The sequence below is a fragment of the Cheilinus undulatus genome, linkage group 22 (assembly GCF_018320785.1).
Source record: "Cheilinus undulatus linkage group 22, ASM1832078v1, whole genome shotgun sequence".
Taxonomy (NCBI): domain Eukaryota; kingdom Metazoa; phylum Chordata; class Actinopteri; order Labriformes; family Labridae; genus Cheilinus; species Cheilinus undulatus.
Genome location: NC_054886.1, coordinates 28,182,434 through 28,198,869, shown reverse-complemented (window position 1 = coordinate 28,198,869; position 16,436 = coordinate 28,182,434). Strand labels below are relative to the sequence as shown.

Here is a 16,436-nt window from a genome sequence, read left to right as displayed (position 1 = left end):
AACATAGCCAAAACTAACAGCTACGTAGATCATGCATCTACAGAGCTTACAGACCTGCTTTGTAAGCTTTAGCTGTTTGCTTTCCTAGCTGCATTTGCTGTTAGCTGCATAACTATGTTAGCTACAGAGCCCTCTTATCCAAAGCTAGGTAAGCTTTAGTAACACTAGCTTTTGCAAACATAGCTAAAGCTAACATAGCTACATAGATAATGTATTAACAGAGCTTAAATAGCTACGTTGTGAGCTATAGCTATGTAGCTATGTATCCCCGTCATCTAGAGATAAGTTAGCTTTAGCAACGTGAGCTTTATCACTTAGCTAAATTAGCTACATTGATAATGTAGATACAGAGCTTAAGCAGTTGCTTTTAAGCTTAGCTTTAACAGTGTTAGCTACATTGCTACGTTAACTATGTAGCTTTATCATCTATAACTAAGTTAGCTTAGCAACGTGAGCTTTAGCAAACATAACTTATTAAAACTTAGCTTTATAGATAACATAGATATGTAGCTTATGTAACTGCTTTGTGAGCTTGGCTATAGCTACATTAGCTATATAGCTGCATAAATCTGTCATCTACATAGCTTACTCGGCTAGCACCACTATGTAAGCTACACATGCTCATAAGAATGTTTTAAAGGAGGATGAACTTTTCCCTGTAAGCAGACTGATATCTCAGATTCATTAAATGTTCTGTAATCAGGTTTTGCAAGGTGGGTTTTTGACTTTTAACTTTGGTATCCTAACCCTTACCTCATCCATCACTTTTACCCTAAACAGAAGTTTTTTCCAATTACATTTCTAAAGTTTTAGCATGTTTTCCATTCTGAGATACGTATGTGGTGTCTCAGATGAAAGATCTGTGAGGGTGGCCATCAGAGAAGAACAGAGCAGAAGAACAGGTACGGCCATCAATCTCCACACTGAAACTGAAGCTGACATCCTCACATGAGTATCTTTTTAAAATAAATTTTAAATAAATCTGTTTTTATCACAGAGACAAGGCCTACTTACATAATATTAAAGTATTTGATCTTAACTAGAATTTGTAACTATTTCACCATGAATTTAAGCTATGCCCACCACAAACAGCAGGTGCCCTTTTATTATTTCAGCCCCTGCCCCCAAAAATCCTGAGTCTGCCACTGATGGCACCTCTTATAGTATTCGAGTTGTGAGATAAGTTGTTGAGAAAAAAAGAGCACATTTAAAACAGATAGATGGTCTGTAATGGGCTGGTTGTTCACCATTTTCTCCTGCCGTGGCTCATCCTTATACACAGTCTGTTTGGCTCTGTTTATCTAATCCAGCCTCCAGAGTTTGGGAGCCGCCGCTCTGCAGGGCAGATGTTGCTCTTTCTGAAGCAAACACAATCAGGAATCAAATGGAGCATTTCAGAGCGCTCTGTCTTTGTGTGTGTCACTCTCCCCGAGAGAGAGAGAGAGAGAGAGAGGGGTGGTCTGTGAGTGATTTGCATAACTACGTTCTTGTTGTTGTTGAGATGTCCTCGTGTGATTACAGACACTGATGAATATGTTCACAGTGATTTATTGTGGCAGGCTGGTCGGCGGTTACAACAACAGAAATAACATTTGAGCAGTTTGTGTACTACTTTTGTGATTTAGTTTCCCATTGGTGGTTAAATTACCAGCTTTTATTTGAAAAATCAAATCCTCCACCATCACTATCACTGACTTCTGCTTTAAGAGAACACAGTTTCTCCTACATCAATCTATCAGTGCTTTTACTGGCATCGCTGGAACACTCCTTGGTTGTATTATTTTTCTTTTATTGTTTTTTGATTGCCTGTAACTAGTCTCACATTGTTGTTCAGCTAAGATTTATTCTGCCATCAAACCCTAATGGATAACACTGTGAGAAAAACATAAAAAGGAAAAAAAGTTAATGCAATTAAGGCTATTTATGTGGGACGATACAATAAAACAGCAAAACAGTACAAAAAGATGACAAATAAAACTGAAAACAATATGTTACACATAAAACTTATTTTAACTTCTCTTTATAACAACACCATCTTGTTTAAATATTAGAAACAAAGAATAATTTACACTTTGATTTCTGCTAAATATCAAGTAACTGCTGACTCAGCAGCAAATTCTTAGGGAAAATTAATTCTAAAAAAATAAAACGAATAGTTGACAATAATAGCATAGAGCTTGGCTAGTGGTTAATTTGCCTTTTAAATAAGATCATATTGTTCCAGTGTTTCAAAAAACGATTGCAAATGTACTTTGGTGCAGTATTTTGTACCAGATTTGATAAATGGCAGACTACGAAGTTTAAATAATCATAAGGAGAAGGGAAAACTCAAGGAAGATTGTATTTTAGTATATTTCCCTACTAGAGGGCAAACAGAAACTGTTCAATACATCAGCCAAAAGGTCCTTGGGCTGAGATGCCAGTGTATATGAAAAAACTCAACTCCCACCCCATTTTTCTTCCCAAAAGAAGAAAAACTCTGTTAACTTTTAAGAGGATCTGTTGCAGACCTCTACAGTGGGGCGACCTCAACTGTGGGACAGGAAGTAACGTACATTACCCACACCAACACCAGAATGGCGTACTGAATGACTTTCATTTTCAGTTCGCTGTCAGAGGTTGTGCTTAGTGGCTACTTGTCAAACAGCAGAGTTTCATTGATAGCAATCAAAAATTTACTGAGGGGGATAAAATATGAACCCTAAAGGTTAGGGTTAGGGTGATAAAATAAAAATAACACATCATAAACTAAGGAAAACCCAAAGAAGGTTAGGGCTAGGCACCCGAACCCTAAAGGTTAGGGTTAGGGTAAAAGTAAGAGTGAAAGGGGATGATTTAAAAAATAACAAAACACAATCATAGGAAAAAACACAATAAGACTCAGATTCATTCGACACTTCTTTGTTGCTACATTTGACCAATTTTTAAAGCTTTTTTCCCACTTTCCCCCCATTTTTTCAAAGCTTTTTGCAACTTAATGTCCATTTTTGCTACATTTTACCTACTTTTACAGGCTTTGTGCCACTTTAAGCCCCTGTTTGCTGCATTTTTACCTATATTTACAAGCTTCTGCCACTTTCTGTCCATTTTTGCTACATTTTTCTCTATATTTACAAGCTTTTGCCACTTTAAGCCCATTTTTGATATATTTTACCTTTTTAACAAGCTTTTTGCCACTTTATGCCCATTTTTTGCTACATTTTTACCTGTACTAACAAGCTTTTTGGCCCTTCATGTCCATTTTTACTACATTTTACCTATTTTTACAAGCTTTCTGCCATGTCCTGTCCATTTTTGCTACACTTTACTTATTTTTACAAGCTTTTTGCCACTTCATGCCTATTTTTGCTACATTTTACAAAATTTTAAATTTTTTTCCCACTGTTCCCCCATTTTTTCAAAGCTTTTTGCCAATTTCTCTCAATTTTTGCTATATTGACCTATTTTTACAAGCTTTTTGCCACTTCATGTCCATTTTTGCTACATTTTTCCAACTTTTACAAGCTTTGTGCCACTTTAAGCCCCTGTTTGCTGCATTTTTTACCTATATATTCAAGATTTTTGCCACTTCATGCCCATTTTTGCTACATTTTACCTATTTTTACAAGCTTTTTGTCACTTTATGCCTATTTTTGCAACATTTTACCTATTTTTACAAGCTCTTTGCCACTACATGCCTATTTTTGCTACATTTTACAAAATTTTAAAGCTTTTTCCCACTGTTCCCCCATTTTTTCAAAGCGCTTTGCCAATTTCTCTCAATTTTTGCTACATTTGACCTATTTTTACAAGCTTTTTGCCACTTCATGTCCATTTTTGCTACATTTTTCCAACTTTTTACAAGCTTTTGCCACTTCTTGCCTATTTTTGCTACATTTTTACCTATTTTTACAAGCTTTTTGCCACTTTATGTCCATTTTTGCTACATTTTACCCATTGTGCCAATTTTTGCTTTATTTTACTAATTTTTTACAAGCTCTTTCCCTTTTCTTACCCATTTGACAAGCTTTTTGGCCCATTATGCCCAATTTTGCTTCTTTTATCCCATTTTACACACTTTTACTTCATTCACGTCAGTCTCACCACTCATTTTTGCATCTTTTCGGTCATGTTTGCCCCTCCTATTGCAAGTTTTAGCCCATTTTTTGCATTTTTTGCCAAATTATGGCCATTAATACAACTTTTACCCATTTTTCATGGCTTTCTGCCACTTTATGCAATTACTGCTTTTACCCATTTTTACTAGCGTTTCCACTTTATGTCCATTTTAGCTACTTTTTCCCCACTTTATTCACTTTTACTTCATTTTTGCCACAGTTTCACCTCTCATCTTTGCCACTTTTTGGTCATGTTTTCCATGTTTTGTTGCAAGCTTTTTTGCCACTTTACGCCCATTTTTGTTATTTCTTTTTGCCACTGTTCCAACACTTTTAACCAATTTTTGCTGCATCTGCCCAGTTTTGCCATTTCTAATCCATTTTGCCACTTTCCTTTTACTTTTTTTTGCCTCTTTTCACAATTATGTAATGACTCTCCATGAAATTTCTGTTTATTCTGCTTTATTTCCTGGCATCCTGGCATCTGTGTACATCATGGCTTAGGTATGAAATCTGATGTTACTTTCCAAATTGTTTAGTTATGCCCATCCACATTAAGGATACTTCTGTGTCAAGAAAAGGCATTTATATTTGAAAAATGTGATAAATATACTACAGCATAACTTGGAAAAAAGCATTTTTGTATTGTTTTGATAAGAGTGGTTATTATTCAGGTTAAAGATGAAGGTTATCACAGCTTAACTTTACACTGGATCATGATTTTGCTGACCTCCAAGGACCCCTAAGTTGGCTGGACCCTAGAAAGCTTGACCCTTTATTCCCCCTTAAGGGTGGCCTTGGCCATGTCTGTCCTGATTTAGTATCTTCAGAATGATTTTACATGGAATTTCTGCTAAATACACCATGATTGTCTGTGGTTTAATCATTTCTTGCCAGAAAATTGACAAGAAATATGATGAAAACAGTCCAAATCCTAACCATGAAATTGCTTTTTGTTGGTCTGATTCATCTGTAAAATCATATCACTTTCTTTTCCTGTCATTAGAGGCTAAAGCCAACTTTTTATAGACTTTTTGGCATAACTTCCTCCGCTAGAGGTGATTGATGGCTGTCTTTGGGGCTAAAAAGATCATGAGGAGAAGCTAAAACCCAGCACCAGATCCGCTTCTCCTCTTGGTCGATTTGGCGCTTTTTATTCACCAGGCACCAACAAAAGCTGTTTGGGGAGTTAGAAAAACCACCCAAAAGTGTCAATTGGGAACCGCCAATTCATCCCAAAAACCCTCTTTCCCTCCCCCACGCCTTGCTTAAAAAAAGAACAAGTCCATTCACCATTCATCTCAATAGTCTGTGGAGGGAGGACGTCATTACGCGCCAACAACATGCGTCGGCGCGGTCAAGTGCCACGCGCTCGGCCTCTATTCCGTTAAGCAGATAAAAGGTGGCATCTGTCTTTATTGTGAGGGTAAATCCCCTCCGCCATTGACCGCAGACACTTCACATGTTGATGAGGAGGAGGACATATAGACGGAGGCCCCCACAGCTTTGTTTCCCTGAGGAGAGGGGGGGTTTATGCAAATCAAACAAACCGTTTGTGATTCCATCTAAGCAGACAAATAATTATAGCTTGTTGGTCAAACTGGCAGAACTGGACTGTTGTCCCAAAGATGGATGAAAACACTCATGGAACCCCTAAAGAAAGAACAGATTTTCAAGCTCTAGAAAGTTCTGTTTCTACTCAATAAGATACAATCTACAATCTTTTCTGTATACAAACAGACTTTACAAGACAAAGCTTGTGCTATTTCCCTTTAAGCGTTTAAATAGCTGTTAGATTGTTGGTCGAACTGTCAGAATTAGAGTTCGTCTGACTGAGAGAAAGAAAAAAGGAAGGAAACTTTGATGAACTCTTTGGATTTCCCAATATTCAAACTCTTCAAATCTCATTTTCCCTTCCAAAGTCTTGAAAAAATGAAGTGTGTTGGAAACTTCCCCATATTTCGCCAAACTTGACAAGACAAACTGTGATTTCCATGAAACTGATAAATTGCTCTTGCCTGTTGGTCAAACTGCCAGAGTTAGTTTTGTTTTGATGAAAAAGCATCAAGAGCTTAAAAAGGGACAGTGATTTAAGGAAATTTAACTCTGGAAAGTTCTGTTGTTTTTTCTTCAAGTAGATATAATCAAATGTTTGGGGAAAGCCCTCTGCTCAGAGGTTTCAATAGACACAGTATTTGTGATTTCCATTTCAATAGGTAATCATTGCTTGCTGGTTAAAGTGCCAGAATTAAACTGATGTTCTGATGTTGGTGTACAAAGGTGATGAAAACTCTATGAGGAAAGAGTCCCCGATATTTAAGTCCTAGGAAGTTTAGCCTTTTTCTTCCAGAAGAGATACAGTTAAAAGTGTTTAGTATTTTTTTCCTGTATTAAAGAGCCCAGTCTAAAAGTAGAGATGGGCTAAACAGGCTTTTGTACTGAGCAGATACACTTCTTTTATTTTATTATTATTATTTTTTTAAGATTTATTTTTGGGCTTTTTCGTGCCTTTATTAGAGATAGGAGGACAGTGGATAGATTCGGAAACAGGAGAGAGAACAGGGACATGCAGGAAATGGATCCACAGGCCAGATTTGAACCCGGGCTGCCTGCGTACATGGTGCGCACCCTAACCACTCGACTACCGGCGCGCCCCTGAGCAGATACACTTCACTATGCAATATTACACTATACCATACCAGACCGGACCGGACCAGACGATACGATATGATACTATAATATAATAAACTATATTGTACTATACTAAACTATACTATACCCTACCAAACCATACCAAACCGGACCAGACCGATCAGACCAGACCAGACGATACGGTACTATATACAATACCATACCATACCTGACTAGACTAGACTATATTACACTATACTATACCATACTATACCATACTATACCATACCAGACTAGACTAGACTAGATTACATTACGCTATACCATACCATACTGAACCGAACCGGGGATACAATACAATACAATACTATACTATATTAAACTACAATACACTCCGTACTGAACTGTACTATACTATACTATACTACACTATACTATACTATACTATACTACACTATACTATACCGGACTAGACTAGACTACACTACACTATATCATACTATACCATACTGGACTAGACTAGACTATATTACTCTATACCATACCAGACTAGACCAGACTAGATTACATTACGCTATACCATACCATACCATACCACAGTATACTAGACTATGTTACGCTATACTATACCATACCAGACTAGACTATATTACAACATACTATATTAGACTATACTAGACTATACCAGACTAGACTAGACTACACCAGACTAGACTACACCAGACTAGACTAGACTAGACCAGACTAGACTAGACCAGACCAGACCAGACCAGACTAGACCAGACTAGACTAGACTAGACTTGACTAAACTAGGCTAGACTGGACTAGACTACTGTTGATGCTGGCTTTTGGTTTTTGTGTTGATACCAGTATGGATGATCCTTTAGTCTAACCATTTTTAAATTCTGTAAGAGCAGAGACCGAACTGATGCATGTTAGTAAAATGCCACAGTTGGAGTTTTTAGGTTTCAATGAAACTGAGAATGAAACTTTAAAAGAGGGCAAGAATTTTAAATACTTCTGCACTGGGAATGTGCTTTTTGTTTACTTTAACCTTTTTTCTTGATTTAAGCTGGCTTGATAGATAACAATGTATTATTACTTCTAACAATTTATAATTACTAGTCAAACTGCCAAAATTTGACCACTGTTATGAAGCTCTTAGAAAAATGCAAAAACTCAAAAATTGCTTGGATTTTCCATCTTGAGAAACAATTGGTGGTATTGTGTAGTTTTTCTCACATCGGCAGGTTTTAGAGCAGACTGGTAATCAATGTTGGTAAAAGTGGAAGAACTGGACTTTTGTTTTAATATGACACAACAAAAGCCAAACTATGAATTCGATGGATTTCCCCATATTCAAACACCTGAAGGTTAAATTTTCTCCTAAGTCAACACAATGTGGAGTGTTCCAGAAACTTCCCTGTACTGTCAACATGCTGTACAAGACATGCAAATGTTTGGTGCAACTGGCAAACTCTCTACCGAACAGGAACCTCAGGGAAAACCAGTGGAAGAGGAAGGACGAGCCTTCAGTTTATCTAAACTCATCAGCAGTGTGGGTCAGATGATACTCTATTCAAAGCACTGGCTGGGTGGTGAAGGGGGCCCCGCTGATGATTTGCATAAAAGTCGTTGGAAAAGTTTTTGGTGTCCTGCAGCAGGAAAGGTGTGCTCAATAAAAAACAGAAGAACCTAGAACCTGTCAATCCAAGTAAAACCTCCTTGTTTCAGTTCAAAATACTAAAAGTCTCTGCAGCTTTACAGCTCATTATTTTCTGGTCTAGAATCTCCTTCCATAAACTCCAGCACCCAGCTCCATTTCCAAACAGGAAAAAAAAGAATCTCCGAGTGTTTGGAGGAAGACGGTGTGAGCCAAAAACAAATTACAGCTCAGTGCCGACAGGATGACCTCTGTCTTGGCTGTAATGTTGAAGACAGATTTTCCTTTACACTGAATGTTACATCATATGGCTGGTATAATTTGGATTTTAATTTTCCACTATTGCATCTGGTGGTAATGTAAATTCCAGGCAAAGGGGTTAGAAGTTGAAGTTATATAACACAAACTGTATACTGAAATGGAGAAGTTCAGCTCAAGAAAAGCTCACATCTTTCTTTCTGTCTTTGAATAATTAGCTTTACTTCAACATTTTGTGTTGTTTATGACTAAATTAGTCATGTACAGTTGAAACCAGAAGTTTACATACACTATATAAAAAGGCACATAAACTCTTTTTCCTCACCGTCTAACATTAAATCAGATTAAACTTTTCCTGTTTTTGGTCAATTAGGATTACTAAAATTATTTCTATTTGCTAAATGCCAGAATAATGAGAGAGATAATTTTTTAGACATTTTTTTATAATTTTCTTAAGAGTCAGAAGTTTACATACACTAAGATTACTATGCCTTTAAACAATTTGGGAAAGCCCAGATGATGATGTCATGTCTTTGGAAGCCTCTGATAGGTTTATTGACAACATTTGAGTTAATTAGAGGCACACCTGTGGATGTATTTTAAGGCACACTTGAAACATACTGCTTCTTTGTGTAACATCATGGGAAAATCAAAAGAAATCAGCCAAGATATCAGGAAGAGAATTGTGGACTTGCACAAGTCTGGTTCATCCTTGGGTGCAATTTCCAGGTGCCTGAAGGTGCCACGTTCATCTGTTCAAACAATTATACGCAAGTATAAACACCGTGGGAATGTCCAGCCATCATACCGCTCAGGAAGGAGACGGCTTCTGTGTCCCAGAGATGAATGTGCTTTGGTCTGAAAAGTGAATCTCAACCCAAGAACAAAAGCAAAAGACCTTGTGAAGATGCTGGCTGAAGCTGGTCAGAGTGTGTCATTATCAACAGTCAAACGAGTCCTGTACCCACATGGGCTGAGAGGCCACTCTCCCAGGAAGAAACCATTACTCCAAAAGAAACATAAAAAAGCCAGATTACAGTTTGCAAATGCACACAGGGACAAAGACCTTAATTTTTTGGAGACATGTTCTGTGGTCTGACGAAACTAAAATTGAACTTTTTGGCCATAATGACCATCGATACATTTGGAGAAAAAAGGGGGAAGCTTGCAAGCCTGAGAACACCATCCCAACTGTGAAACATGGGGGTGGCAGCATCATGTTGTGGGGTTGTTTTGCTGCAGGAGGGACTGGTGCACTTCACAAAATAGATGGCATCATGAGGAAAGAACATTATGTGGAAATACTGAAGCAACATCTCAAGACATCAGCCAGGAAGTTCAAGCTTGGGTGCAAATGGATTTTCCAAATGGACAATGACCCTAAGCATACTGCCAAACTGGTTACAAAGTGGCTTTAGGATAACAAAGTCAATGTTTTGGAGTGACCATCACAAAGCCCTGATCTCAATCCCATTGAAAATTTATGGGCAGAGCTGAAAAGGCATGTGCGAGCAAGGCGGCCTACAAACTTGGCTCAGTTACACCAGTTCTGCCAGGAGGAATGGGCCAAAATATCTAAAAACTATTGTGAGAAGCTTGTGGAAGCATATCCAAAACGTTTGACCCAAGTCATACAGTTTAAAGGCACTGCTACCAAATACTAATGAAATGTATGTTAACTTCTGACTCTCAAGAAAATAATTTAAAAAATGTCTAAAAAATGATCTCTCTCATTATTCTGGCATTTAGCAAATAGAAATAACTTTGGTAATCCTGATTGACCAAAAACAGGAAAAGTTTATTCTGATTCAATGTTAGATGGTGAGAAAAAAAAGTTAATGTGTCTTTTTATATAGTGTATGTAAACTTCTGGTTTCAACTGTAACTGTGAGGGACAGGCCTTGTTTTTTAAATATCAGAGCAGCCATGAGTTAATAACAGTTTGAAAAATGCATGCAACTTTTCTCTCATCTATATCCCCCTGCTTATATAGCTATTTAGCTAAAGCTAAATAGGCTAAAGCAAGGCCTCTTTCACATAATAACTTCTAAAACAAGTCTAGCTTGAGCACATGTACTGTGGTGTAAGCAGACATAGCTAACGTAGCTTTGTCTGCTTTAACCAGTCTAGTTATGTTGCTGTTACTTACATAGCCATTGCTACTAAAGACAATGTAGCTCATTTTTCTTTCTTTAGCTCAAGCTAACAAAGCTACAGTAAGGCATTGTTCACAAACCATTTCTAAAACAAGTCTAGCTCGTGGAAATGTAGCATAATCAGATGTAGCTAATGTCGTTTAAAGCTAGTCTAATCATGTAGCTATGTTACTTAAATAGCTAAAATGGCTTTGGTAGCTATGTAGTTAGTATTACTACGTTAGCCAATATAGCTCAAGCTTTCAAAGCTAAGGCAAGCCACTGTTTCCGTAACTACTTCTAGAACTGGTCTAGCATAAGCAGAAGTAGCATTATCTAATTTAGCTAATGCAGCTTTGGTTGCTTTTGCTTTGTTAGTTATGTAAACAGTAGCTTGCTTTGGCATTGTAACCTTGAAGTAAAGCTAACATAGCTACATTGCTTATGGAGTAATGTTAGCTATATAGCTGGCAAAGCTATTTTACCTTTAGCTAAAGCTAACAAAGCTATGTTAAGTATGTGGGATACTTAGCTAAATCTAAAGCTGACAAAGCTATGTTAACAATGTAAGTAATGTAGCTACATAATCGATATAGCTAAAGCTAGAGCAAACAAAGCTATGGTAGCTACAAGAGATTATGCTATGTTTGCTCAGGCTAGATTTATTTTAAATGTAGTTATGCAAACGGTGACTTACTTTAAGCTTTGTTAGCTTTAGCTAAAGCTAACATCGGCTTACATAGTATTGTTAAGTACGTAGCTAGCAAAGCTATCTTATTTTTAGCTAAGGCTAAATAAACTTAAGGGAGCCACTTTTCACGTTACTACTTCTAAAACGGGTCTAAACCCAGTTTAAACCCAGATTAAACATTCAACATTATTTCTGTTGACTTATTTAAGGTTTCTTGGGCTGTAATGTTTTTGTGTGGTTTATTTGTGAATGTAACTGCCAGACTGTATCAACGCTGCTGAATAATAATTTAAAAATTACCAAAGTATTGTACTGTCAAATTTTGTCTCTTTTAATCTGACAGCATCTCACAGTAGTGGTCTGCAGGAGAAGGGGTCTGGGCTCTGCTGTCTGAAGCTAGACCCCTCTAAAATTGTACCAAATGAAGAGCAGTTTGGGAGCCAAAAGACAGGCTCTTATTTCAGAACTGAGCCAAATAACCCTGATCTCTAAAAAGAGCTGAAACTCCCATTACTCTGAGTGAAGCTGGACGGACAGAAATGAAGCCATGCTTTTTGATAACTAGCAGAATATGTCAGTTGATGGGATGGTCTTTCAAGCCAGATGTAGTGGTGTTAATTCTGTCAACTAAAACTATGACTAAAATTTTGGTCAACTATCTTTTTTCCATGAAGAAGACGAGACGAAAATAGATCTCTGGTGATTAAAAACTCTGATAAAGACTAAAAGAGTAATGCAGTTCTGTTGGACAGTCCCATTGCAGATAACCTGACCAATAACTGCTCAAAATTACCATCTCAGTTCACTTGAACTTTCCCCAGGGATTAGGAACATTCATACGGTTGAAAACAGTTAACACAACCACAGTTAGGAGCCACAATACTTTCCACCTCATTTATAGAAGTCACGCAAATATATGAACCGAACATAAATCTTTGACGTGCTGAATCATCCGACATGCACGTTAACTCCACGGATAATAAAACGGAGAATGTGTTTTTAGTGTTCCTTGAGACTGCCGACATGGGAAAGTTTTGGTTTTAGAACCCACAAACATCAAGAAAATGAAAACATGAGCCAAAGATGTCCGTCTGCTTTATGAGCTCTTGGGATTTTTTGTTTTTGGTGTCACATATCTTTAAGTTTAGCTTGGATGAAAATCAAACTGTAAACAAGAACAAAAAGTTTTCTTCTAAAATAAGACTGATCGAGTCACAATGAAACCTGATTTCTGAGTTAAAGCAACACAAGGATTCCAGCAGTGCGCCGAATCCTCCCAAGGCCCCCCGAGTTTTTTCTAATTTGACTCCGCTGAGTACAAAAACTGCATAAACACACACGGGTCTGTCTCTCTCACGTCTCTCATGTTTACAGCCCCCTGCCCGGTACCGTGTAAACCCCCCGCCCTCCTCCCTTTCCCAGTTTACGAGATAGAATTTCAATCGTCTCTCCTTTTCCCAACTCGTAAACGGTGTAATGAGTTTCATTTGCTTCGGCTACGTTGGGCTCAAACCGCTGAGGTGACCACAGCCGTGTTCATAAAGATCACAGGGAATCCACACAGAGCTGACTTCTGCTCAGCACATGCCAGCTCTGACGGGTAGACTCCTACATTTGGTGTGAATTTCCAGACCATTAATTTGAGGAACATCACTTCTAAAGGAAACTGGCCGACATTTGTGGTTCCTCTTTCAAACGCTCTCCATTAAAGCCACTATTAACCGGCCCACACTGCATAAATCAGCGTTAAAACACCGCAAAGACACATGACAACAACATGCTCTCCTGTCTTTTATTTAAACAAAAACACCGCTGGTATGTACATCAAAACATTAAAAAAACTGTTTAAAAAAGTCATTTTACGAAAACAGATGATGGAAATCAAAGAGAAGAAATGTTTACAGTACTTTGTTTTACAATGTTAAACCGTTTTACAGATGATGTTTGACTATTCCTGCACAAATTTTCATGTTTATTGGCAGTCGATTCAAAGACTTTGGAGGGGTTCCAGTTCAACATTGCCATCAGCTGATATCAGCCCTTTGTCAAACATAAATAACATGGCATGAACCACTGTATGCAGATGATGTTTATCTGTTCTGCTGTAACAATTTTTTTTTTTTTTTTTTTTTTTGGCTTTTCACACATTCATTTCAAAGATGAGGACAGTGAATGGAGTTGGAATCAGGGGCCAAACTGCTGATTCAAGAGGAGGCTCTCTCTTCACCTTTTTGACAAACTGTTTTCGTGGTCAAAATTTCTATGATGGGGAAAAAAGCCAAAATGACAAAAAAACAAATCTTTTATTTTCAAAAACAAGTCTTGGTGCCTGAAAATGGTTTGCTCCAGTTGCTGGGTAATTTGTGAAGGTCCACTTGCTCTCACATGCTTCCACAGCACTGTAATGCACAAATATTATGCCATAGTGAAATCAGTATAAATACAGTCATGGACGAAAGTATTGGCACCCCTGGAATTTTTCCAAAAAATACACCATTTCTCCCAGAAATTGCTGCAATTACAAATGTTTTTGGTATATATGTGTTTATTGCTTTTATGTGCATTGGAGCAACACAAAAAAATCCAAAGAAAAAAGACAAAATTGACATAATTTTACACAAAACTCAAAAAATGGGCCAGACAAAATTATTGACACCCTTTTAAAACTGTGGGTAAATCATTTATTACAAGCATGTGATGCTCATTTTAACTCACCTGTGGCAGTAACAGGTGCTGGCAATCTAAATCACACCTGAAGCCAGTTAGAATGTCTAAAAGTTGACTCAACCTTTGTGTTGTGTGCCTGTGTGTGTCACACCAAGCATGAAGAAGAAAAAGAAGAGCCGAGAACCGTCTGAGGACTTAAGAAGCAAAATTGTGGAAAAAATACGAACAATCTCAAGGTTTCAAGACCATCTCCAGAGATCTTGAAATTCCTTTGTCCACTGTGCGTAATATAATCAAGAAGTCTATAACCCATGGAACTGTGGCTAATCTCCCTGGACGTGGATGGAAGAGAAAAATGGACAAAAGAATGCAACGCAGGATAGTTGGAATGGTGGAAAAACATCCTCAGCCAACCTCCACACAAATTCAGGCTGTCCTGCAGACTCAGGGTGCAAAAGTGTCAGCTCAGACCATACGTCGTCATCTGAATGAGATGAAGCGCTATGGCAGGAGAACGAGGAGAACCCCATTGCTGACAAAGAGACATAAAAAAGCCAGACTGAGTTTGCAAAAATGTACCTGAGTAAGCCTCAATCCTCCTGGGAGAACATTTTGTGGACAGATGAGACTAAGGTAGAGCTTTTTGGAAAAGCACGTCATTCTACTGTTTACAGAAAATGGAATGAGGCCTACAAAGAAAAGAACACAGTACCTACAGTCAAACATGGTGGAGCTTCAAAGATGTTTTGGGGTTATTTTGCTGCCTCTGGCACTGGGTGCCTTGACTGTGTGCAAGGCATCATGATATCTGGAGACCATCAAAAAATTTTGGGCCGCAATGTAGGGCCTAGTGTCAGAAAGCTGGGTCTGCATCAGAGGTCATGGGTGTTCCAGCAGGACAATGACCCCAAACATACCTCAACAAGCACCAAAAAAATGGTTGGAGACAAAGCGCTGTAGAGTTCTGAAGTGGCCAGCAATGAGTCTGGATCTAAATACCACTGAACAACTATGAAGAGATCTCAAAATTCCTGTTGCAAGAAGCACCCTTCAAATCTGAGAGACCTGGAGCAGTTTGCAAAAGAAGAGTGGTCCAAAATTCCAGTTTAGAGGTGTAAGAAGCTTGTTGATGGTTATAAGAAGTGATTGGTTTCAGTTATTTTTTTCCAAGGGTGTGCAACCAAATATTAAGTTGAGGGTGCCAATAATTTTGTCTGGCCCATTTTTTGAATTTTGTGGAAAATTATGTCAATTTTGTCTTTTTTCTTTAGATTTTTTTTGTGTTGCTCCAATGCACATAAAAGCAATAAACACATGTATACCAAAAACATTTGTAATTGCAACAATTTCTGGGAGAAATGGTGTATTTTCTGGAAAAATTCTAGGGGTGCCAATACTTTTGTCCATGACTGTATACACAGCTGTCATGATCTTGGTGCTGTTGCTAAACTGTACTCTGAAAAAGGCTGATGTGTCTGACATGCTCGCCATGCTGCGACCATTCATCACTTGTCACAAATCCCCACATGAGTTTCAGATTCAATAAGAGGATCTGAAGATCTCTGGTTCCATTTTTGATTTTGTAAGTTCAAGCTGTTTTAGCACTAATTTGCTTTATAAACACTACAGCTGGGGGGACAGAACAAGACTTTTCTCCTTTTCAACAATGTGCAAATGATCAGTTTCGCTTTACAACTTGTTAAAGATTTGTTTGGGAATTTTCACAACCTTAATAAAGACTACAACTGGCTTCTAGGATTTAAGGGTGGTTTTATATTAGGGATTCAAGTGCACTTGACCCTTAAGTCTGTTAATTTGATCTGTGTGAACCTCTCTGCCTTTATTTCCTCTGGCAGCTGTATCCTGCTATTCACTGTTGAGTTTTTAGGTTTTTAACACTTCTTTAGATAGTGTCCTGATTTGTGTTTTTTTGTGTATAGAAGATTTGAACACAACCATGACCAAGTACCACATCTCTTTGTCTTATTAGTGCAGCATGGACGGATTTCACCCTCTGAGCAGAACGGTAAATGTGGCAGTAAAGGAAGGGTTGCTTTTGGTGTCTTAAAAATAGTAATACATCAACAGTAGCAGGATGGGCTCCCCTGTCTTAGCATATCTAGGGTTGGGAAGAAGGGGAAGTAAGTTAACTCGTACAGCTCCCCAGCTAAGGGATTCTACAGCCTTTCCAGGCCAGATGAGATACATAATCCCTCCAGCAAGTTCTGGGTATGCCCTTGGGGCTCCTCCCAGTTGGACGTGCCCAGAACACTTTCACAGGGAAGTGACCATTC

The 16,436-nt window shown here is 38.1% G+C and overlaps 1 protein-coding gene across 1 annotated transcript in view; it reads right to left on the bottom strand.

Annotated features, from left to right (window-relative positions):
- hdac8 (histone deacetylase 8) overlaps positions 1-16,436 on the bottom strand; it is a 189,445-nt gene that overhangs the window by 118,879 nt on the left and 54,130 nt on the right. The window lies entirely within an intron of this gene.